General features: G+C 36.8%; 1 protein-coding gene across 2 annotated transcripts in view; it reads right to left on the bottom strand.

Annotated features, from left to right (window-relative positions):
* The window catches only part of LOC120628233 (syndecan-like), a 406497-nt gene that overhangs the window by 62398 nt on the left and 318221 nt on the right, over positions 1–25878 (bottom strand). The window lies entirely within an intron of this gene.

The raw sequence follows: 25878 nt of genomic DNA on the forward strand, positions 1-25878 counted from the left end.
TTTTTTTTTTACTAAATGGCTTTACGCTTCTGGGTTCCAGCACTTTTAAACCTCTGTAATGCGCAGCTTTTCAATGCCCATAGAAAAACCGTCACATTCATGCAGGAACACATTTTTACGTTGATGCTCCACAAACATATTATTGTATACGAACAACATTGTTGTGGGCCTAATAAATGGTTTCCGGGTATCAAAATGGCGAGATTGTGCGGAACGTGGTGTAGCCTAATTGCGACCATTGAGTAAATAATGTACCGACTAGACTGGCCGAGTTTGTTCACTTCGCTAGCGCAGTGGTGAGTCCCGAGTTTGACTCATGGCCAGGGGAATTTATAACTCTAACGAATAAGACGTGCCGCCAAGGGTTTTAGCGTTCTGGTACAATGCCGTTTAGCATAATAGTTTATCCGGCTACAAACTAAAACTGAAACGCCAGTTACCACCAGGTGAGATAGCGGTTAAGGGCTAACTTGTAGTGGAATAAAAAACAGCGCACCTACCATTTTAGAGAGCGTTCATCATGACCATCAAATTACTATTTTAGGTAGGGTTTTAGTTTCATCAAATTCAAACTCATTTATTTCAAAAGGGCCTACTTTATAAGCACTTTTGAAACGTCAAGTATGTATGTTTGTGTGACTCTACCACCGGTTCGGAAAGCAGATTCTACCGAGAAGAGCCGGCAAGAAACTCAGTAGTTGCTCTTTTCCAACATCAACATTTACAATCATTTTGCTATCTTGCGGGAGATGAGAGCGAGGCTGGCTGCTTCCATTCTACCTTGTCATTGAGGAATTCATCAAATGTATAGTAACCTCGCTGTACTAGATGCGTTTTTACACATTTTTGAAATGTATGCATTGGTAGGTCAAGAATTTCCTTAGGAATCATGTTGTAAAAGCGTATACTCAACCCCACAAAGGAGTTCTGCACCTTTCGCAGACGATATGCAGATATCACTAATTTATGACCGTTTCTGGTAAGTCGATTGTTAATTTCAGCTTTTGATTTATAAAGAGTAATATTTTGCCTCACAAAGACTATATTATTATAAATGTATTGCGAAGCTACTGTAAGAATACCTATTTGTTTAAATTTTTCACGAAGCGATTCGCGTGATCCAAGTTTATATATTGATCGTACGGCTCTTTTCTGTAGTATAAATATACTTTCAATATCTGCAGCTTTTCCCCACAGCAAGATCCCAAAGGACATAATACTGTGAAAGTATGCGAAATAAACAAGCCTAGCTGTTTCAACATCGGTAAGCTGTCTAATTTTCCTGATTGCATATGCAGCTGAGCTGAGTTTACTCGCTAGGCTTTCTATATGGGTACCCCACTGTAGCTTACAATCTAAGGTCACTCCTAGAAAAACAGTGGAGTTTTCTATTTTAAGTGGTTCTCCATTTATTATGATGTTTTTATCAATTTTTTTTACGTTAGGCAAAACAAATTCCAAACACTTGGTTTTTTTTGCATTTAAAAGTAAGTTATTAACAGTAAACCAGTCTGACATATGTGACAAAGCACGGTTTACGTCGTCAAAATTACCTTTGTTTCTATCAGTCTTAAATCATCATCATCACCACCACTTCAACCGAATGACACCCACAGCTTGTTTGTAGGGCGCTCCAAAATCCACGATCCTGTGCCGTTTGTTATCAGTGGCTCCCAGCGACTCGTTTGATTCCGTTTATATACCCCGTTGGGAGTCGACTAACGCTGCCGTTTACTGGTGCGGGTCAAAATTCAAAATTCAAAATTCATTTATTTCAAGTAGGCCTAATACAAGCACTTTTGAAACGTCAAGTCTGTCCGTGTGCAGTGACTCTACCACCGGTTCGGAAGGCAGATTCTACCGAGAAGAAGCCGGCAAGAAACTCAGCAGTTGCTCTTTTCCAACATCAAAAATTTACATTTTATATTTTAACATTCATTTTTCTATCTTGTGAGAGATGAAAGCGGAGCCGGATGCTTCCAAGGAACCTAGGTCGCCATTCCAACACCGTGGAAACGAAAACCCAACGTCCAACGGTTCTCCGAGCTATGCTGTCCATTGCCACTACAGCTTCGCGACTCGTTGTAATGTCGGTAACTCTAGTTCTTATATCAATCTCCTTATTTGATCACGTAGAGATACCTTTTGCATAACTTGCTGAGCGACTTTGAGCCTTCTTATGAAGCCCATAGTTAGCGACCACGTTTAAAATCCGTAACTATAAACGTTTTATTAATCGAATCCGGTATTACGCTCTCGCAGATTTTGACATGCACTTGGCTAGTTATTCAGTACACGAAGGAAGATTTATGTAAAGCTTTTTCAGGCAAACACGATAATATTTAAAGTAGCCGGTCCCGAAACGCAATTTACTTTGAAAGGATCTCCGAACAAAGGATTCCGTGACGCAATATTGTTGTCCTTGCGTTCTTTAATCCGCCTTATTGCGGGATTCGGATTGCAATTACACTAATATTATGAATGCGAAAGTATTATGAAGTTATACTTCTTTAGCGGCGTTAAAAATCATGCGACTGGAATAATACGATGAATTACACGATTTTAACAGGAAGGTAGTTGCGAAAACGAGTGAGAGGGGAATACATAATCCGCCAGCTCACTTTTTACGACGCGCGCACACCGTCACAAAATACCGACACCCTGAACTTAGCTATAGTCGACATTTTAGTTTTCAAAAAATGTTTGACAGTCATCATCAACAATGTAATGAAACTTGGTGGTCCGATAATGAGATAATTAGATAACAGTGGCGTGATCAGGGGCTTTGACCAAGGTATGCATAAAGAAGGAAAATGGCATAATATGCAAAAAATCTTTTCCCTTATGAGGTTCAAAGGTTCAAGGTATACAAAAATTTCAAGGTGTGCTTTTCTGCATGTTTGAAGTGCACGCTACTGCTTGATAATGCGTTCTAATAAAACTTTAAATGTATTAAATATTTTTTTTTCTACTATTAGTGTCGTTATCTCTACAAACGTAAAATAAGGGGTAAGATAAAAAATTTATCTTGTTACACAGAAGTAGAACTTCTAACGCGTATACATATGTACGCGCACGTTTTTTCCATTGTAATAATTACGGAATAACCAGTAAGTGGCAAATCATGGCCTATTAACTCGTAGCAACACTTCTCAGGGCATGCAAGAAATACGTCCTACGAATTGATGGACACTCCCACTTGAAGTTTAGGTATTAAAACTAAATTGTCCGTTCCGCTTTTGAAGGTTTGATCACAGAAGTAAAAACATATAGAATTCCCCCATTCAGCCATTATTCCAAAAACAGTAAAAACGCCCCGCGCACGTCTCACTCCACACCCGCTGAATGTTGATAGCTTAAAAACTTTTTTCATTTTCCGCATTTTATGGTAAACCGTTTTTAACATTGAAGGTAAAATAAAAGATCTACATCCCTACGTGGTCGATATACCGCGGACGCGTTCGAAGCGCTTCGCATCTTCGTTTCTGATCCGCACCGCTAGGATCTGGAATGCCAAATCAAGAGTAATTAGGCATCTTCTAGGCAAACGCACTCCACCTTAGGCTGCATCATCAATACCGTCAGGTGTGATTGCAGTCATGCGCTCGTCTATAAACAAAAAAAAAACTGTCAACTGCTAAATGGAACACGGTTTCTGTATGTTCTTAATTCTATGGGTTTGATAAGTATTGCAGATGTATACTAATATTGATGATCACAAAAATGACTGCCTAGATAAGCGCGCGCAAAAATCTGATACTAATCTCAAAATAATAATAACAAATTTATTAGCGAAGAGATATCTTATGCTATACTTATCAAACCAAACTTCTTCAAAGACGCCTTTTGATAACTTGCAACAAGTTTTCAAAAGCTATCGAGGGGCCGAAAGTGTACAGGCACTGCTTTCAAATTTAAGAGACTTCAAAATTCTTGCCATTTGTTATTCTAACATAAAATAAACCCTATAACGTTATAAATATAGCCTATAATGCAATGAAAATAGTCAAGAGCTGGACAACTAGGTATTGGTTTCGCTACTTTAGAAAATTGCCGGTAAAGTGCATTGAAAGGAAACAGGGATCTAATATAAATAGTATTGAAAGGAGGAAAATTTATGCAAAATGAAATCCTGAGACCTGTATTGTGATAGAAAATTGCCTATACATTGGTGCTTTTAGAGAACTTGGGCGGTATTCCAAATTAAGATGGCGTACTTTATTGCAAAATGTCCCATCACTGAGAAGTATTAAAAGAGAGCAGATTCTCTTTCTGTTTGAAAACACTAATATTAAATAGTACGAAACGAGTTAAATACTTAGCGGTTTTCATAAAAAAATAAGCCAGACGGAAAAGGTGATATAATATGTTGCTTCAAATCCTGTATAACCTGAAAATATATCTCTTTACCGCAACTTATTTGGTGTGCATGATTTATTTAACACTGATGCCAATTTGATTTGGTATTTGCGCCGCGACGTCCTAGGGCCCTGTAGAAAGTACAGAGATACAACGCGAGGCGCTGCTTCTGGACTTCAAAAAATCAAGAAAAATAATTTTATGAGACTTTTTGTGCAGCGATGTACCGCTTTGACCAACAATTTGTGAAATTGTCTAGATATCACTAAGCTCAGTCATTTCATTTATAATAGTTTTTATTTGCTTAAAAGTACAATGTTTTTTCTAATTACCCTGGACCCCCCAAACTAGGATACCCCGTGTCTTGGGGGTCAGTGTCTTCCCATATGTGAATCAAGATTAGAGAAAAAACAGGGAGAATTCATATATAGAAGTTTAAATTATCAACATTCAATTTATTATGTGTGTAAGTATGTGTGTTCGTGCATGTGTGTGTGTGTTTATGTTTGTGCGTGTGTGGGTGTATGTGTGTCTCTACCATATTTTTATTTATTCATATTAATCCCTATCCCTATCCCTACTTCCCTACTAATATTATAAATGTCAATGTAAGTTTGTTTGTTACGCTTTCACGCAAAAACTACTTTACCGATCTTCATGAAACTTTGTACACATATTCTTGGAAATGTTAGAAGTAATATAGGATACTTTATATCCCGACATTAAGCTTGGTTCCTTTGGGAGAGGGAATAAAAGTGTTTGACGATTTTACACCATAACTACGACAAATTATAACCGATTTAAATAATTATTTATGTACTATAGAGGTTATAATATGTGTTTAATTTAGCCCAAACTGTGTAGATCTGATGAATCTGGTGTGAGATAGAGTAGAACTCCTCAGCGGACAGCAGCAAACCCCTCATTTGAGGCTTAGCGATACTGAATACTTTATATTTTTTCAGAACTACAAATAATTGAATGCCACATCAAAAAACAAAATCAAACGCGGACGAAGTCGCGGGCGACAGTTAGAATTCAATATAATATTTGACATATTTAGCAAATTTACCTTAACGAACGAATTATATTTTCGGTATCTTGATAATTTAGATGACTCAGCATATTTTTAAGTTTATATGTAACTTTATATTTATTTCTAACTAAGGTTTCCTCGCGATGTTTTCCTTCACCGTTGAAGCAAGCGATATTTTAATCGTACATAACTAAACCTCTCTTGAGCTGTCTTTTACGCCATTGGTTTCCTGGAAGAGATCGCTATTTATACGATACGCTACGATAAGGCCGCCAAATTGGATATTTTGCAGTAAATTTTTATTTACAATTTCTCTGTATGTTAATGTGGTGTACATAATATAAGTGCATTCATTCACTCATTCATTCATAACTAAGAAAAGTTAGAAGTGCGTGCTGGGATTCGAACTTGACCTCACGAAAGAGTAGCCGAAGTCCTAACCGCATTGAATTAACGGGTTACAGTATGTCGCTAGACGCAATCGACACGACATCGTAAAGTGTACCTACAAAACCTATGCAACAGTGGGCATATATAGTTTTTTGTGGATATGAAAATAGTAATGATAACCAATAAATTCTATCGGTCGGATAATACCAAAGGAAGTTTGTTGTTGCCTGCTTACCAAACATTATAAAACCTCAATCGTTTTAAATCTACATCGGTCCTTTGAGTTGGACACAAAAACAACATTTCCAACAGTATTTTCCGCTGAAATTGAAGACGGAACGGCGTTCCAGTTTCGTACTTAAGTTAAAGGAAACTGTTTTCAATATTCCTCAAATCGAGTGCATCTCGGGTCAAAGCAGGGTTGTCGCCATTTTTTATCTCATTTTTTATACTATACTATACGAAAATAATCTTTTCTTTATCGCCCCTTTTCTTATTCCTTCGTTACCATTTTAAAATGGAAACTAGATGTTAAGCACACACACCGAAATGCATTCATTGTAACGGCCGGATGGCGCAGTTGGCAGCGACCCTGCTTTCTGGGTCCAAAGCCGTTGGTTCGATTCCCACAACTGGACAATATTTGTGTGATGAACATGAATGTTATTCAGTGTCTGGGTGTTTATCTATATATTATAAGTATTTAAGTATATTATTCATAAAAATATTCATCATTTATCTTAGTATCCATAACACAAGCTACATTTACTTTGGGAGTGAATGCAGAGCCGTCTAACAGTTGGCTGCAGTACTTTAAGCTAATGCAGACCCATAGCCCACTGGTTTGAATTAGCTGTAGACAAGCTGTTGAAACCTGTTGGAGTAAAGTCAGTAGGCTTACCGTCGCATAAAGCATTACTTATTCCCTATTTCAAATATTACTACTAAATACCTTGATGTACCTAAAATAAGGTTCTATTATTCTAAAACAAGATCGTCAACAGCATTACTGCTATAAGAGGTAGTACAAGTATTTAGCAGAGGCTTTCAGAGGCCTCAGAGACTTTTAGAAAATTTGTAATTTAAGTAATGCCCACCTAAAATGATGCTAGTAATGTTGACCGCATCTAAATTTAGTGTCAAAATAAATTCATAGTTCAAGATTTTTCAGATTTAAAGGCGTATAAAACAAGCACCCTGGTGGCAACCCTACACTAAAGCCGTTACTTCTAACTGCATTTGATATTGCCTTCTCGAATATTGGGAACGCTTATTTCGTTTGCATATTTGGAAAAATGCACCTAGCTTTACGTGAACCTACTGAAATCATCACTTTACGGAAAAGTATACAACTTTTCAAGGAGTGTGTGTGCTGTAAGACTTTCTCCTCTGAAACAAGAGCCCTGTGTCCAAAAACATCCAATTATCACGAGCAGCTAGTTCATAGTGGCCCTGTTCACCTTGTGGAGGGGTAGTTTGACCATTTGAGTGGCCGGTTTTTACCCCCTCCCCTTTTAAACAAAAAAATAACCTTTCTAGCCAACTCTGCTTAGTTAAGTTTGGAAATTTAGCAGGCTGATTAGTACCTCTTCCCCAAACTTAAACGGCACTCTTTTAAGGTCACTATATAGGACTAAAATAAATTAATTATATTGTAATAAAAAATAGTGAGTATTCTTAGTCTGGCAATCATACGTATACATTTTGTTGACTTTTAGAAACAACATAGCGTCTATGTTATACAGTTTAATCTTTTTAATTTACTCTTACAAAACACACAGCGCCATCTAGCCTTGATGACTGATGAATATTTTTATGAATAATATACATAAACACCCACACTGAAAAGACATTCATGCTCATCACACAAACATTTTCCAGTTGTGGGAATCGAAGCCACAGCCTTGGATTCAGTAAGCAGGGTCGCTGCCCACTGCGCCAATCGGCCGCCGACGAAAACAATTTATTCAAATAGTACCAATCAGAGCTGCCGGAGCTGGGACTACGACGAAACATTTAAATTGGGAAATATGCTTTGATAACATTTTATTGGACCTTGATTTTATAAACAATCCGTAAATATTTTGGTAATTGATAGTCTTTCGCGCCTAACTTCTCCATACTCACTTACGAACGAACGTTACTTACTCGTAGGTTGCATTCAACCCTAATCCTTAAAATTGCTAAACCGATTAATTTTTTTTTTTAAATAAGCAATAACCAAAAGCTTTTGATATGTATATTAAATAAAGTAAAAGATAAACTCACAGGAAACTGTTTATATAGTTTAACAGTTTCGTCTTATTTACACCAGTAAAATTTATTTTAGTTAAGTGAATTAAAATACATTCGCAAATTAGGAACAAAAGAAATAAACTCAAACATAACCTTTACAGGGAAAAATAAATATCCACAACTACAACAATTGAGAAGTGCCAACAATATAATCCTACGCCAACCGAGAACTAATTATGGGAAACGAAACATTACTTTTGAAAGTGCTCAATTATATAATAAACTACCTAAAAATCTTAAAGGGTTCAAAAATATGCACACTCAAAAAATTACTAAAATACCATTTTCAGAATAAAACTTTACATTTTAAAAATAAAACTTATTTTTTATCTAAGAAATAAAGAAATTAATTACCTAACTAAATAACCAAGTAGCAGGTTCAGTTGTCACATCTAGTTGTGGATGAATCTATGTTACCTATGCAGTTGACCGTCGATATGATTTTGACGCGATGGTGCTTCAAAACTACCCACTTACAATTTACAATTTATTTATTGTGCGCTCGAAGATGCAATTTTATATAATTACCCCCTTTTTGTAAATTAGCCTGTTAGTTTTATTTAAGTGGAAATTCCTTTATGGAACAATAAATATCTTAAACCAGAACCAGATGTTTTAGTTAAGCATTCTCCAAAACAAAAGTTGGGGGTTTATACATGTATACTGTCAACAAAATCATCCCCCGAACGACATACATAAATAAGGCTTTGTTGTGACACTTTTATGATTCATATATCGCGGCTTGTTTCCGCTTATCAAGGATAAATCGGCACATAGTGGCATATTTTATTCATGCTCCATGTTATCATCAGTTCAGCGGCGAACACCCTGCGGTTTACAACACACCTACATAATTATTGGTTCTTTTTCATACATCCCGCGGGAACCGTCTGGTTTCCCGGACTAAAAAGTATTCAATGTTCTTCCAAGGGATATAGTTTATCTCCCTGCCAAATTTAATCGAAATTTTTTAAAGGGTTTAAAAATTTTTTTTGCGAAAAAAGGTAACAGACAGAGTTTAAAATATTTCCTTAAATTCCTAATTATATACTCTGAAAAGTTGGAGGTTTATCGCACCGCTAGCTTTTCGGAGTTATGTGCGTTTTTAAGTTCAGCAATTAATTATTACTTGCTCAATGTTGAAGAAAAACATCGTGTGAAAACCTGCATGCCTAAGTCCTTCAGGATGTTCTTAAACGCGTGTGAAGTCCACCAATCCGCACTCGGCCAGCGTTGTGGACTGGGATGATACCTTCTCACTCTGAGAGGAGACCCATGCCCTGCCCGGTTGGGTGGTAAAGATGATGATTTTGATGATAAATAAATAAATAAATAAATATACAGTATCGTCCATAAATATATAGTATATGGTATCGTACAGTACACACATCGCCATCTAGCCCTGAAGTAAGCGTAACTTGTGTTATGGGTACTAAGATGATTGATGAATATTTTTATGTATAATATACATAAATACTTTTAATATACATACTCGTATACACCCAGACACTGAAAACATTCATGTTAATCAAACAATATATTTTTCTTGCTGTCTCTATTTTAGCTTCTATCCATTTAAATGTATTATAACCATCTTATGCCAATACAATAATAGGTCTTGTTACAAGATTTGCCTGCTCGCAATCGAGGAATCTTTCGGGTATGAATATATTTAAACATCATTTTATTTGCATTGTGTTAAAGCTCATATCTGCCTACAATTCATTAGCTCGAGCTTTTTAGAGAACGTTTGTAAAACAAAAATCTAAGAACTACAGGATTTGTGAGTCTAAAACAAGTGACATTAGGTTCATTTTAACTTTGACGATACATAGTTTAATGCTCGAAAACGACTCCAATATTGCGATCCAGCAAATCTTGTACTCAGACCAAAGGTATCATTCGTCCGAACTGATCAATATTCGATGCGTATCATTATCGCATATTATGAAGATGATGATACCCGGTCTCAATATTCGATATAATATGCAGCGGCGTACATGGAGGGTATGCACAGGATATGCAGATGATTTTAAATTAAGAAATTCTCCAGTACAAGTTATAAAAACTTTAGGGCAGGCTTTTTATAATACTAAGTCACTAAGACACTAGTCACAATGCCTTTCCTTGTGTACTGGACATAGTTTTAAGTTTATATCATCTGCCCGGTTAGTGCATACCCTGTACACACGCCACTGATAATATGCTGCTCATACAATACCCGATATGTCCCGTTCCACCGTTTAAACAGTTTTTGTTTAAATCCCATTATCTTAAAAGTATTTTTTTGTCTTTGTTACAAGTCATGGTGGCCGGGTTGACGGAATCGCCGAAGTTGGAACGACAGTTTTATTGTTCAGAGAAACCGCAGATTTCCATTTATAACTTCTTAAAAATTCCTTTAGAATTACGTTGAGTTGTGGACGTCGCTGAATTTTTAATGGTACTAAAACGGTTTTAGAACTCTATTTTCATCTTACGGGAAGGGTTTTTTGATATATTTTGTTTTAGTAAACGCCGTAAAACGACTCTATATACCTACTCGAACAGGGACCGACAGCATGGGAGTTGTTGTGGTTGACAAAGCCAATTTCCTTACTCCGGGCTGGTATTGAAAATTCTTGGTCCGAACTGAGATTCGACACATGACCAGAAGGATCCGAAGTTGAAGATACTAATCCCTAGACAAACGAGACAGTTACGTGTCACTATCACCACCAGCTTCTACAGGGCACGGGTCTCATCCCACAATGTTAGGAGGTTAAGGCCACAATCCACCACGATGGCCCAGTGCGGATTGGTGGACTCCCCACACCTTTGAGAACATCATGAAGAATACTCAGGCATGTAGGTTTCCTCACGATGTTTTCCTTCACCGTTGAAGCAAGTGATATTTTAATTGCCTAAAAACGCACATAACTTTGAAAAGTTAGAACAAAGTGCGCTTGCTTGAACTTGGCCCCACAAGTCTTACCCACTGGGCTATCACCGCTTCAGTGACATGGTATATGGTCTCATATTAATAAAATCGCATTTTGCTCATATACCTAGTAGATGTTTAAAATGTTATTGTTCATAGAATAAATAAATTTCATTTCATTTCATATTGTTATCATTGTTTGCGTCTTTGCGCTTTACCGCACCCGACGCCTCCTTTGTTTGAGTTGGAAACATTCACTGATCTTACCTGAAACAAAAAAAAAAACATTTATGTTAAAAAGCGTACGTGTTAGTCAATCCACTCAGCTAGATAGCTGTAGTCAGTACTGTAAATATAGCCTCTTCTTAGCTTTGTACTATGCTCTCAACAACGGTTGACAATCGACTGACCACCGATTTTTCGATTTTTGGATGGACACTTGCCGATAATTATCTAAAGGCGTCACCGGGACGACGACGACGTGCGACGAGCGCAAGAGCTCGCCATGAGAAGAGCCTCAGGGCTCGACGACATCGGGGGGAATGGGGGACGTCGACCCGAGGATGCCTCCTTCGGACACGGACCTCGGCTCGGTTCGACGCTAATTTGACCATCATAACCAAGGGTACTTATATACTCATAGTACGAATCAAACTGAATGCTTTCTCGAATTTCGAGCGTTTTGATGCGCTTAATTCAGTATTCGGTATCAGCTAATCAGCGTGTACAGTTGACTACCTGCGCAAAGCTAAACTTGCAGCTAACTTCCGCAGCGACCTAAAGTCTGAATGGGACTTTAACCGATCAATCATCATCATCATCATCATCACTTCAACCGATTGAAGTCGACTGCTGGACATAGCTCGGAGAACCGATCTGGAGTCCCAAGATGTTGGAATGGCGACCCCGCACAGGTAAACGGAGCGTTAGTCGGCCCCCAACGAGGTGGACAGACGACGTCAAACGAGTCGCTGGGAGCCGCTGGAAGCAACCGTCCCAGGACCGAGGATTCTGGAAATCTCTACAAAATACACACAATACGCTTTAATAATAATTTATGTACTATAGAGGCATATTTGAATAAAGACTATATTGACTTTATAATAACGTCCAGGGTTAGAAACAATGGATAAAAAGGTACACAGATCAAAGTAGGTAAGTTAGTGAGCAGCTTTTGAATTCCATCTAAGCTGATAATAAAAGGTTCTTCTACGTACTGGCTCGTAAAACTTTAATCCATAAAACTCCAGTGCTTTTATACTAACGAGAGTAAAAGAATTACTGTTACTGTCCATGACATGATTCAAGGCTAAGAGCTTCACATCTTGCCGCCCATCAAAGTGCCGTCCTGTGTCTGTCATCCAGAGAAGTAAGTGTCAAACCTCGAAATGAATGCTGCTTAGCGACAGCAATGCTGCTGCTGGCGGCAGAAAAGAGCATGGCAGTAGTACCCGGACGAGCTCTGTGTCAAAAAGCTTTACCACAACTAAAATTTACAAACAAATATAAGTAAAACTTGGTCGTGCATGGTGTCTTTTTAGGGTTTCGTACCCAAAGGGAAAAACGGGACCATATAACTAATACTCCGCTGTCCTTCTGTCCGTGTGTCTATCTGTCTGTCCGTCTGTCACCAGGCTGTATCTCATCAACCAGGATAGTTAGACAGTTGAAATTTTCACATAAGATGTATTTCTGTTGCCGCTATAAAGACAAATGCTAAAAAACAGAATAAAATATATTTAATAATTTTTTAAGGGCTCCGAAAAAATCCCGTGATTTTTGATTGTTTATTTTATTATATATATTTATTTATTTTAGTAATTCTTTTATGTGTATGTCGCATAATATAGTATAGTTTGTTATATTTATTTATTATAAATATATAATGTCTATTTATTTCTATTGTAGTTTTCTCCTTTTTTTTCTCGCCTGTGCATGTTTTATTGTTTGCAATGTTCACTTTCATGTTTTCTGTTATTACTTTCAACAAGATTTGTCTGTAGGAGATTGCTTTTGCAATAAGACCACCTTTGCACGAACTGAATTTAATTTTTTTTTTTATTATATATTTTTTTCTTTTCTTGTGTGTTTCTTGTGTTGTTTCTAAGTTTGTGCAATAAAGTATTCTAAATAAATAAAAAAAATGTTTTTTTTTGCATTATACTCGTAGCTCGCCATTGAGACCCACATACCAATCCTTGGAATGTTTGTGTGTGTGTTTTGTGTTTGTGTTGTGTGTGTGAAAGGTGAAGAGGGAACCAAATTAAGTAAGTCCTGAGCACAATCTCCGAAATATATCTTCTAGAATACCGAACGTCAGGCAACTTTGTTACAGTAATGCGAACTTGAGAGTCTACTGACTATTGACTTGGTTTCTACCAGACACGACACGCACTACGAAATTTTCGTAGGTAAGTTTAGGTGGTAACTGCCGTCCTATCGCGCCCGAAGAATACCAGACGTAAGAATTATACGATGTACTGTTTGTAACACTTAACATGAATAAATGTATTTTCTTTCTTTCCTTCTTTCTTTCAGACCAGATCAAAATCAGAATTTTGAAACTAAGGGTAGTTTGGGAATCGAGGCCTCAGAAAATTATCGTTCTCTTTCCCTTCACCATTAAACAATTGTCCCGCTAGGCAACAGGCGGGGTTTTCTCTCATTTTAGTTAATATCTCACCTGTTACCCACAATGAGCATTTTGCGTTTTAATTTCTAATACACATATTAATATTAGGAACGCTTTTCCAAAATACGTTTACAATTTTTCACAGAATTATCCCGAAACAAGTTTGTTCGCAATAAATTTTGAAGGGTTACGAATATATTTATACCCACTAGATATAAGGCATGGTGATAACACAGTAGGTAGGACTTTGACTACACTTTTTGGGTGCCGAGTTCGTGTTCCAGCACGCATCTCTAACTTTTCTAAGTTATGGGCGTTTTAAGCAATTTATATATTCAATGGTGTAGAAAAACATCCTGAGAAAACCTGCATACCTGAGGGCTCTCCATAAGTTCTCAAAGGTGTGTGGAGTCCACACTGGGCCAGCATGATGGACTAAGGCCTCAACTTCTTCTCATTGTGGGATATGATGATGACAAGGTATGAGAATGCAGCTGTAATAACGAATATAAATGATTTGTTTCGAGTCCTTCATAAAAATGCACAAACGTGAAAACATTTCGAAATATAAAACATAACTATATTTTACTTTAAAATGAAAAAAGACATGAAATTTTCGGAATTGGCATCCATCAAAGGGTTTCGTCACAGTTAATAAAAAACTGTGAAAAAGCTGCCAGCGGTTTTAAAATTGGATCCAGGTTGGTAATAGAAAGTTCGTTTATCTGTCCTCTTGTAAAAGTTTTACGGGATAAAATTCAGTGGTATTTCATGCTAACGTAAACGCAGTTTTTATAGGCATACGTCCATAACGAAACGCTAGATTAAGTGCTTCGTTAGAACGAAAAGCCAGAAGCTATTACCCTGTTAGAACTGGGTAATAGCTTTTTCAGGTAATTAATTTGGATAGGACTTTGAATTTATATTGTATTTTGTATTACAATACGAAGTTCCATAACATTATCATATCGACCCATTCCCGGCCCCAGGGCACGGCTTTAGGTCGTAGTCCACCACGCTGGCCCAGCGCGGTTTGGTAGACTTCACACGCCTTTGAGGACTTTATGTAAAACTTTCAAGAATGCAGGTTTCCTCACAATATTTTGCTTTGCCGAAAGAGCTACGCTTAGAGATGCAATAAAAAAAAGGTCATCTGAAGAAGAATATGAGTTACAAATTTATCTCAACGCAACTCGTACGCTATAGTAACATAGCGCGGAAATCAGAGGACCTATGGACATTTCCGATGATGGATGCCTGGATTGGTTGAAATTTGTTTGTACTTTTGTAAGTCAGAAAAGAGGATATTGTTTTTTTAAATTCTACTAAAGTGAGGCCAATTCATCCAAGTATCAAATTTAAATAAAAAAATGACAGGTCACTCGCCTAGCGGTTAACAACAACTTAGTCTTTTGTAAAATTTTTAATAATTTTTAATGCCGTTTACCCCTCAAGTAACCTTACCTAACCTAATAAATTAAACGACTGTATTTTTCAAGTATTAAGTAAGGTAAAAACTTTCCACCTGATAACGTAAAACTTTATTGAATCCGTACATTTTAAAACAACATACATCAAAATCATAGTTAAACTGGAAATCCAATAAGAACTCAAAATTAATAAAACTGTGATAAACTAAAAGCAGTTTCCAATAAGATCAAGGTTGATAGTATAAAGTTGGTTTATCTATCGGGTCGTAAATTTTTTGTGGGATAAAATGTAGTGGTGTTTTAACTCAACGAGAGCGTCGATTTTATAGGATTCCTATACTATGTCGTATTAAAATTTGTCAACAATGTATGTCGAACAATATATAATGTCGGGTGAGAAATGTTATTAATAGTAAATGGGAGACCAAACTGGCGATGTCGACACCTGCCCCTCGGAAAGCGGTTAATGTCCTTCGACATAACGTTCTCAAAGCTTAACAAAGATGATACAATTCAGTTACTATAACGCTTAAACTCTGCCAATGTTTATTGGCAGAGTTTAAGCGTTATAGTAACTGAATTCAGTATGATGATATGAAAGTAGAAAAAGTTGACGCTGTAAAATTTTTAGGAATAACTCATGACAAAAACTTTTATCGCCATCATCTCACTACCTAGTACTTCTCATGTAATGTGCGCATTAAAAGTGCCACCTATGGGCACTTGAATAAAGATATTTTTTAACTTTGACTTATGACTTTGTATGTGGCAAGCGCACATTGATTATGAATGTGTAAAATATGACTAATTTTTTTATACGTTTATGCAAGACGGTATCAATAAATGCGGTTTCTAAGTGCATGCCAAGGATATGAAAAAAAAATACCAAGCCTAAAGGCTTGGAATTTTTTTTTTTATAATTTTGCTCGTTTCAAATTTATCTCTCTACATTAATCAAATTTACACACTTTTAATTTAGTAGAATGTTATGGCCTCTAAACTTACTGTATTGTTTACTTATATCTTGATATTGTACAAACATTCTTGCAATATTTTTTTTATTAATATCACAAAAGGGCGTGTGAAGTCAACCTACCCGACTACCCTATTCTTAGTGGGCCAGTAACGGGTTTACAATGATGATATGTATTGGACCAAAAAAAAAACCTTTTTATTTCTTTTACATTAAGTTTAACGTTCATTGTATATTTTGGAATTCTGCAAAGCTCTATCCAACAGTGTTCTAATAAAAATGACTGTCTCCGTATAGTTCCGGTGCGGCACTGTTCCGGAGTTGATTCAATTACGTGTTTCCGGCAGAATGCGCCGGCTACTGGAGAACGTGCAAACGCATCCGTAATAAAAGCAAATTGCAATTTAAAACTCGCGAGAGACTGAGCTTTACATATGTTGAAGATTATAATCATGTCAATAAACTGTATTAATTTCTTTAAGATATACTGTTACATATATGCGTTATCAGTGTATAATGAGTCAACTCTTTGTATACTCCTTGTAAGAACCGGAATAAAAATTATAAATAAGATATAAATAAGCAATTTTATGCACTAGAACATAAAAAAGCAGTTTCATTCCGTTTACACCTAGCAGAAAAACAGTTTAAAGTTGGCTTACAACTAGCATATAAATCTGTTTTTGTCCGTTTACATCAAGCATAAAAATCTGCTTTAGCCCGTTTACACTATGAAATAAATGAAAACTTTAAAAGCATGAGAAATTTCGCAGACGTGTTCATTTAATTTCGTTACTGATTGAAATATCGGAACCTATCAAACGTACGTACTAAAGTTTATCAAGTATATTTCAGTCAATTCAAGTCAACGCGAGTATTGGGCATGTTTTGATTTATGTCGATGCTGTTGAACGTCTACAATCTCGACTTATGTAAATGAAACACGAAAATCATATTCCGTGCGCGAAGCCAATTGCATTTTAATATGGAATATTTACATTCCAAGATTCAAAGTTACATATTTCATATATGTTACTGTGTATCTAGGGAGTGTCCCAGCTATCGCAAACTTAACCACTTCATCAATAACTGAGTTTTCTAAGGCGAGTCTCAAGTTAATTGTTGTTGAAGTTTGTATACAGTTTATATTAAAACTTAGTGGCGCGCTACGTGAAGGTATCTAATATACCGAACATTTACAACTAGTATGTAATGTGTTACAGTTTGTTGTTAATTTGGTAAACTGCGCAAATCACGCACGAATGAGACCAAACTATCTTTTTTTATAATCATTACAGGGCCCACTACAGGGCAAGGGTAACCTCCCACAATGAGAAGGGGTATCATCAGTGTCACTTATTAATTATGTATAAGCACCTACTTATTAGTCTTTCGTCAAAGAGCGTTTTTAGCCTGGCGCAGAGGCGAGCGTTGTGAACTTATTAACCTCTGGTTTGAAAATGATGCAGTCTTAGGTAGACGAGTTATCTTGGAAGGGGTATGGTAAGGGTACGGTGCTTGTTTTAAGGGGTTAATACACCACCTATTTGATTATGTAATAAGTAATATTAAACATACCTACTACGCAGTGGCGTTGACTGAGTTACTTACCAGTGTATGCATACAGCAGGAAAATTGCATAAAATGGCAAAAATCTTCCTCCTATACGACCTATATATAAGTTTTAAGGTTAGGCAGTGATTTTGTGTTTGTATGAAGTGCACGTGCTACTACGACAATACACACATCGCCATCAAGCCCCAAAGTAAGCGTAGCTTGTGTTGTAGGTATTAGGATGACTGATGAATATTTTTATGAATAATATACATAAATACTTATAATATACAGACAAACACCCAGACACTGAAAAACATTTCCAGTTGCGGGTAGCGAACCTACTGCCTTGGACTCAGAAAGCAGGGTCGCTGCCCACTGCGAAAATCGGCCGTCATAAAACGTATGTTTTGTAATCAAATAGGTAGTGTATTAACAATAGAACAACAGCTTCTTTATTCATTTTTATTTCACGAAATGCCACTTTCGTGGAAAACTCCCGGTTGAATGGGAAAAATATTAAAAAAAGAAAATAAATGCAATCATGAAACATAGCCGTAGGTACAATAAATTTTAATGCCTGAGATAATACCGCATCTAATTACGGCGAAACTTTTTGTTCCCTTTTTTTACAAAACAAGAATTTATTTTGTACCATTTCACTGCGTGTTTTTATGGTGTACATTACTTCTCGTTTGTGGGAAGCAGATTTGCATACAAACCTTTTTGTGTTTGTTCAATTGTGGAGTTTAAATTTTTTGTGTAGCATCTGGAGTTACACGATGTTTTTTTGCTGTGAAAAGATCGGAAAATTTAAATCGTTTCTTTGTAAAGTTACAGAAAACGCAAAAGTTCGGAAGAATAATTAAATGGTTATCATTATTATTTCGAAAGTGTTTGTTTGTTAACTATGTTTCGCCCAACCATTGAACCAATATTATAGTATTTTAGAACAGAAATAATTGCATTGTAACTGTTATTCAAGTAGATTTAGTAGTAACAAATGATTTAATGAAAACTCTTTGGTTGTAACCAGAGAACGAAAAAACAGTTGTAACACGAATTCCTTCACCATTTCCTTACTTCGACATACGTTCGTGTACGGGTCGCAGTATAAAACTGCAAATCGGTACAATAACGCGATTTTGCAACATAGAAATCTGCGATGCGATTTCGTGTGGCACGATGGCTCACTGCTACGGTTCGGGTGACCATTCTTTCCCGTACCGCACTTTATGTATTTTACACACGGATTGCAACAAGGAAAGTAATTCCAAGAAGGACGAACATGGATGGATACTGATGGAAACCATACACAGAAAATCCAAGAAATACGAAGCTTTGAATTAGAATATCTACATTTGCAGATATTTTAAGTTTCTTACAACCAAATCACACTTTTCTCAAAGCAGACTGTAGAACGCACTCATACCTGACACTACCCGCCCATTAGAAAAATGTTTAAGCATTCAGTAGCCCAACTCTTGAGGAAATGTGTAAGCTCTTCACACTGCGGGCCTTAAATGTCCACAAAAATAAATTTAACAGCGCGACTTGGTAGCAAGTACACCATCTCACTGTCTATTAATATTTAGATATGAAATTAGAGCAATTTATACCCACTTTATATTACGCATTAATATTACGTGTGGTGACGACAGTCCAGAATTCATCCTCTTCCCTCAGCAGGGCTAGCACGGGCGGGATATAAAATTTATATCCCCTGATATAATTAACGTGCCTGCTAAATCACTGGAACATGGAATAGGAGAAGTTTAACCCCGTTTATTAATACACATATATTATTTGGATTTTATTTCCACTTGTGTGCCAGTGCTCTGAGAGTTAGTAAAGCTGTGGGAGAAGATAAATTTATATCATTTCCCACGGGGATTTAATTGTCTCCTGCCCATGCTAGCCGTGCAGGTGTCGCACGAGCCGACGCAGAGCGGGCAGCAGCGTCCTCGGTGCTACTATTACCATCTACTGCGATCACCCATCCGTCTGCACAGCGTGGTGATTATGGGCAAATCCTCGCGTTGGGAGAGGCCTTTAGTCCACCAGTGGACTAGGCTTCGATGATGATCAATATAATAATAGGACTAGCTGTCCCGCGCAACTTCGTCTGCACCAAATTATTTCAATATCTTAAAAAAACCTAGAAACGAATTGCAGCGCTACCTACCTGGTAGGTGGACCTGTTTTATTTCCAAACTACGAGTATGTTATTCGCGGCCATACGTGTTATTCTAACTTCTAAGCGATAGGTTCAATTAGAATATTTTAAAAATGAAATTTGCAGGTATATAATCAAAATTAATATTTATACTATTTTAATTCTTTCGCATTTATAATATTAGTATTTAGTAGGATGATACGCATGCATTCGATCATTGTCCCATATGCCTCGCGACTTGCTGTTATCTGTAAAGAGTTATATCCTTTATCTCCGACGATATTTATCAGATCTTCATTAAAATTAGACTGAACATGCTTGATATTATACACTTTCAAATAAAAAAAGAATTTTAAAAATCGGTCGAAATTTAACGGAGCTGTGAAGTAAAATTGATAAAAAATTTCATCCCATTTCCCGGAGAAAACTTCTTGTTTATCGGGATAAAAAGTATCCTATTTATTGACCCGGTACATCAGCTACCACTATACCAAATTTTATTTAAATCCGTTCAGTAGTTTTCACGTGATGCCCGGACAGACTGACAAAAATTAAATAAAAATCTGTTTTGGACTCAGTGTCGATTATAAAGCATCCCCCGGTCAAATTTTTTTAAAATATATTAAATGTACAGAAATCTTCCAGTTACAGTTTTATTATAAGTATAGGTTTTTCTATAAACTTTGAACTTTGTTAAAGTCAAAGTCAAAGTCAAATATTTCTTAATTCAAATATGAACATAGATGGCACTTTTGATGCGTACATTTCATGTAAAATATGACCTAGAAGTGAGTTGATGGCGATAACTAATTTCGTCAACTTAAAACTAAAGCTACGAGGGTTCCAAATGCACCCTGGTCTAAGAAGAAGCCCGCAACCGGTTGTTATTTTTTTTTGTTATCACCATCTCACATTGTCATTTAAAACTATTAAAGAAGCAATTATTTACACCCAAGCATTTTTATCGTTAAGGACTATGTCTTAATCCTTAAGGACTATAATAGGACTTTTCTATAAGATTACTTTATTTCATCAATAACCCGTAATTCAATAATAACTGTGTTTAGATTTAATACTACATTCAAAAGAGTAGGAACGTTGCGATCCCTAGAGGAACAAGGAAGCTAGGAACAAACGCTTGTTCGCTTATAATTTAATTTCACTACTGCAACTAAAATTTAATCTTGGATGAAATTCCCAGCGCTGCTTCATGCAACTTAGCGACTTGCTATCAAAATGAACAAAATAAGATTTGTTTGCAAGAACGGAAGTATTTTTTAAATAATCCGGCGCTTCGGGGGTTTATTAGAAAATGTACATCGTAACTCTTGGATCTATTTCACTTTTCTCCTTTTTTTGATAATCTGATGTGAAATTTCATTATTCGTTAAAATTTTGTCTTGTTATTGACTAATATGGCACAGACGAATAACTTTTCGAAGCTGTGCGCGTTGAAAGCAATTAAACATCACTTTCTTCAACTGTGAACAAATCATGGTGGATAGTAAAGCCTTTTGTAGAGCCAGTCCCAGGAACTATGGCCGCCACCTAATGGAATATAGATATTTTGACTTTGACTTTGACTTTATTTCTGCCTCTAAGCTGCATTTTTGTAAGGCTGTGTTCCGGCCTGAAGGGAAGGTTGCCTTGGTGATAGTGGACTGACCTTAATATAAGTATGGCCCTAATCGGTCTCTACGCTGCATCGTATCGGTACTCTTGATCGTTTAGCAGCACGACTTTGTCTGTATGTAGGTACATAGCCACGACCAAAGCTATACGAATAGTTATATCAGACAATTATTACTTAACACTTCAAATTGTCATATAATTAAATATACTACGACAATACACACATCGCCATCTAGCCTCAAAGTAAGCGTAGCTTGTGTTATGGGTACTAAGAGATAGCTGATGAATATTTTTTATGAATATAATCAACAATATATAACATACAGATAAACATCCAGACACTGAAAAACATGTTCATCAGTCATGTTCATTTTCAGATTCCTTCTCCGGTTGTGAGGATTGAACCCACGGCCTTGGACTCCGAAAGCAGGGTCGCTGTCGGCTGCGCCAACCGGCTATCAAAATATGTAATAGCATATAATAGTGTACATGGGTCACCAAATAAAGAATTATAATTATTAACTTTTGAACATTTAAAATAGTCAGTTACTGAACTTGAACTTGTCAAAACTCGTTACGAACATACCGTACCGCTTCCTCCCAATTTAATTCTGCCTACTAAAAATGTATCCCGAGTGAAACTCCCTAGGCAGCGCGGGTGTTTCATGCAGCTTACGAGATTTGCTATTAAAAATGCACATAATAATATTTGTTTGAATTTTTAAAATGGTTTTTGCAAGGCTCCACTCTCTGCTCGGACTTTTTTTAATGAACTAACTTGTTTCCGCCGGCGAAAATGCTCCCCTATCTAAATCAGGTTATTTAAAAAAAATTCTTGTTGAAATATTTGAAATTACCGTGGCTACTTTTAAATAAATCTATATAAAAGTTAACAATCAAACTTAGTACTTAGTAAGTACCTTTTAGTCAGAAACCCTATGAGTACCTACCATTGTATTATTGACGGCCGACTGGCGCAGTGGGCAGCGACCCTGCTTTCTGAGTCCAAGGCCGTGGGTTCGATTCCCACAACTGGAAAATGTTTGTGTGATGAGCATTAAGTGTTTTTCAGTGTCTGGGTGTTTATATGTATTTTCTAAGTATTTATGTATATATAATTCATTAAAATATTCATCAGTCATCTTAGTACCCATAACACAAGCTACGCTTACTTTGGGGCTAGGTGGCGATGTGTGTATTGTCGTAGTATATTTATTATTATTATTATTATTGTATTGCGCTTATGCCCTTTGTTAGCCCTTGATTGCAATCTCACCTGGTGGTAAGCGATGAAGCATTATGATGATAAGATGGTAACGGGCTGAGCTTTTAGGGGTCTGACAATTAGGTATATTAAACACATATCCCTAATCGGTGATATCGTACCGGAAGGCTAAATCGCTTAGAGGCACGTCTTCATAGGAAGGGTAACTACTAACTACCCGCAGAAGAAACCTTGTTTTTATTAAGCGTGGTGGAAAAGCTTTATTGCTACCGGACGGAGATTATATAGGACTCCCCCCCCTTCTAATATGGTTATACCCAAACTAAAAACCACCACGGCTTGTCCCTCTTGATTTCTTTGTTAGACGCCCGGGGAACCTGTTGTATACCTTCCGGTCATCTACCAACCGCCCATACCGATTGCTGGGGTTCCTGCCCTAACGAGGAGGGGATCAGGACAGCTTGAACCCCCCCTAAGATCGTAGAGAGGCTTATGTAGTGACGGGTAGCTAAGCCACGACCGAAACCTGCCACTAGTTGAGAAAAGATCTAAACCTAATTTGAGAAAACTAAAACCGTTTCAAGTTGATTTCTTAACTTTTGCACACCATCAAGATCAGGAAAGTTGCATATCTGGGTCACGTGCTGAGGCACGAGAGATATGAGCTCCTTCAACTTATTATGATGAAAAGTTGCAGGAAGAAGAGGCGTTGGTCGTAGAAAAAGTCTTGATTCCGTAACATCAGAGACCAGACAGAGACTGTAACAGAGAGAGAATAACTTCGCTTTGCGAAAAAGAGTTTACGAGGCTGACTGTCAACCTTCGCTAGTCGGAGAGGCACCGCAAGAAGAAGAAGTTGATTACGGCGTTAAACAGCTACACAAACATATAAACAGACACAAATACGAAGTCGTCAAGTTTAAAGCTTTACAACAAAAAATGTTGTAAAGCTTTAAACTTGTCTTCTTGTTTCACGTAATTAGAATGCAGATGTTGAAAGTAGCCGACGGGTAGGAATCCATTCTGAACAGCAACGTGTTCAACCGTTTGGTCTGTCATAACTCATAACTTAATTTCTCTACTGCGAATGACTACAATTTAATCTTGGATGAAATTCTCAGCGCTATTTTATGCAGCTTAGAGACTTTCTATGTAAATGCACAAAATAAGATTTGTTTGGGCTACGTCAGCTTTATGAAATGTAATTATGGAAGCTTGACTGGAATTGTTTTACAGTACTTGTCTTTGCAAGAGAAAATTCTTTATATTCCGGATTCGTTTCTTCTGGAACTGAGCTTGAATTGCATCGTCCGCTGCATTTGATTTATATATTTTATCTTGTTTTCAACTTTCCGGCTTTATTTAATAGCCGATGGGATTCGGAATGTGCCATGTGGTGATGGCAGATCACAATACAGTTTTCACCACCCCCTCCTCTTCCACCATCAACTGCGATCACCATCCAGTTTCCCCAGCGTGGTGATTATAGGCAAACCTCCCCGTTGGGAGAGGTCTTTAATCCAGCAATGGACTGTTAAAGGCTGTTCATGATGATGAAGATGTTGATGAGCTTTATAATCATGACCATGCCAATTATTCATACTAACAAAAACACTTAAGGGACGTTGTGGAATCTTAAGGAGAGATAAAATCACGACTAGTTGATAACCTGAGAGCACGGATTCTTATTTGGGAATCTGTGACGTGACGTCACTTGATGGCAAGTAAGCTTTCCATTACAGAACTTTCGAGTTTTATACCTGTGGGGTGGCTCTGTTAAGTACCAGTTCGAAGCTTTAGATTCGATGGATCGTCACGCCAGGAGAATTATAGGTGACAAATCGATGACACAGGCGAAACTACATAAATTACAACAACGACGAAATGTTGCCTGTTTATCGAGTTTTTACCGGATATACTTCGGTGAGTGTGCTCAGGAACTTTACAATCTCGTTCCTCCATCCCCGTTCCACCACGGAACAGCGAGACACCGTGAGCGGTGGCATCCTTATGTGGTATGGATATTCCATCAACACGCAAGAAATGTTTTTTATCTGCGTTTCTGATACGTTCTGCTAAGATGTGGAACGTTTCCCGACAAATGTGTTTCCACGTATAACTTGAAAACCTTCAAGGCAAGAGTGAGTGGGCTTTTTCTAGGCAAGCGTGCTCTAACCGAGACCTCATTATTGCTTTCTAACAGGCATGATTGTCATCAAGCGTTGACCTATCGTTAATATTTAAAAAAAAAATTAAGCTTACGAAGTATTAGCGCCTTGTATTTATACCTACATCGGTTCTGATTTTTCTTGACAGCGGCGATTGCCTGTCAACAGATAACTCACGGCAAAAAACATCAATAACACATGTCATAAACAATACAGAATCAAGCCCCGGGGCTTCGATGTTAAATTTATGATTAAAATTCCGCAAGCTATGAAATCATTAGGTAAAATAATCAAATCGGGAATCCTACACTGCATACTCGGATTTCCGATGGGAGCAGTGAACAGTTTAATTTAATACTGCAACTCGTTAAATTAAATCTTAGACGAGCATAGTTTTGTTCAGTTTCATCAACAACTTGAGGGCTTTTATCTTATAATTGTGTGCTGAATATATTGATATAATGATGTTTAAAACCGTTCATTCGATAGACGACCGGTTCCAATCAAAAGGCATAATCCGAAGATGATTTTAAATTAAATCAAATCAAAATTGACTTTGTTGTAGGTAGACAATATACAAAGCAAAAACAAAACACAATTGTAAGAAAGAAAGTAAAGCTACAATAGGCGGCCTTATCGCTTAAAAGTGATCTCTACCAGGCATCCTACCAAAAGACACGAAGTAAAGAAGAAGGGTTAGGGTGTAATCGAAATAATATTTAAATAATAAACATAAATTACAAAAATAGATATACTTACTTCATATACGTACACATATAATATATAAAAAATAGAAAAAAGAAAATACTCATAATATATACTTTTAATTTATCATAATCAATTCAGAAGGGAAAAGAAAAGAGATTTATAATCTTCTCAATTTTAATTTTAATGTATTCACTAAGCAATTTTCATTCCATCATCTAGCGTGTGTAGTTCACAAAAAAATAAAGATAAAAAAAATCTAGCTTTTTACGTTACAAGATTTGGTGAAGCATTTTTACCAATACTTAAATGAGCGGCAATAAATCCTACTAAATCTACCTATAATATGTTTTATTCATAAAGATTTAGTAGGGAAACCAATT

This window comes from Pararge aegeria, chromosome 2 (genome assembly GCF_905163445.1).
Source record: "Pararge aegeria chromosome 2, ilParAegt1.1, whole genome shotgun sequence".
Lineage (NCBI taxonomy): Eukaryota > Metazoa > Arthropoda > Insecta > Lepidoptera > Nymphalidae > Pararge > Pararge aegeria.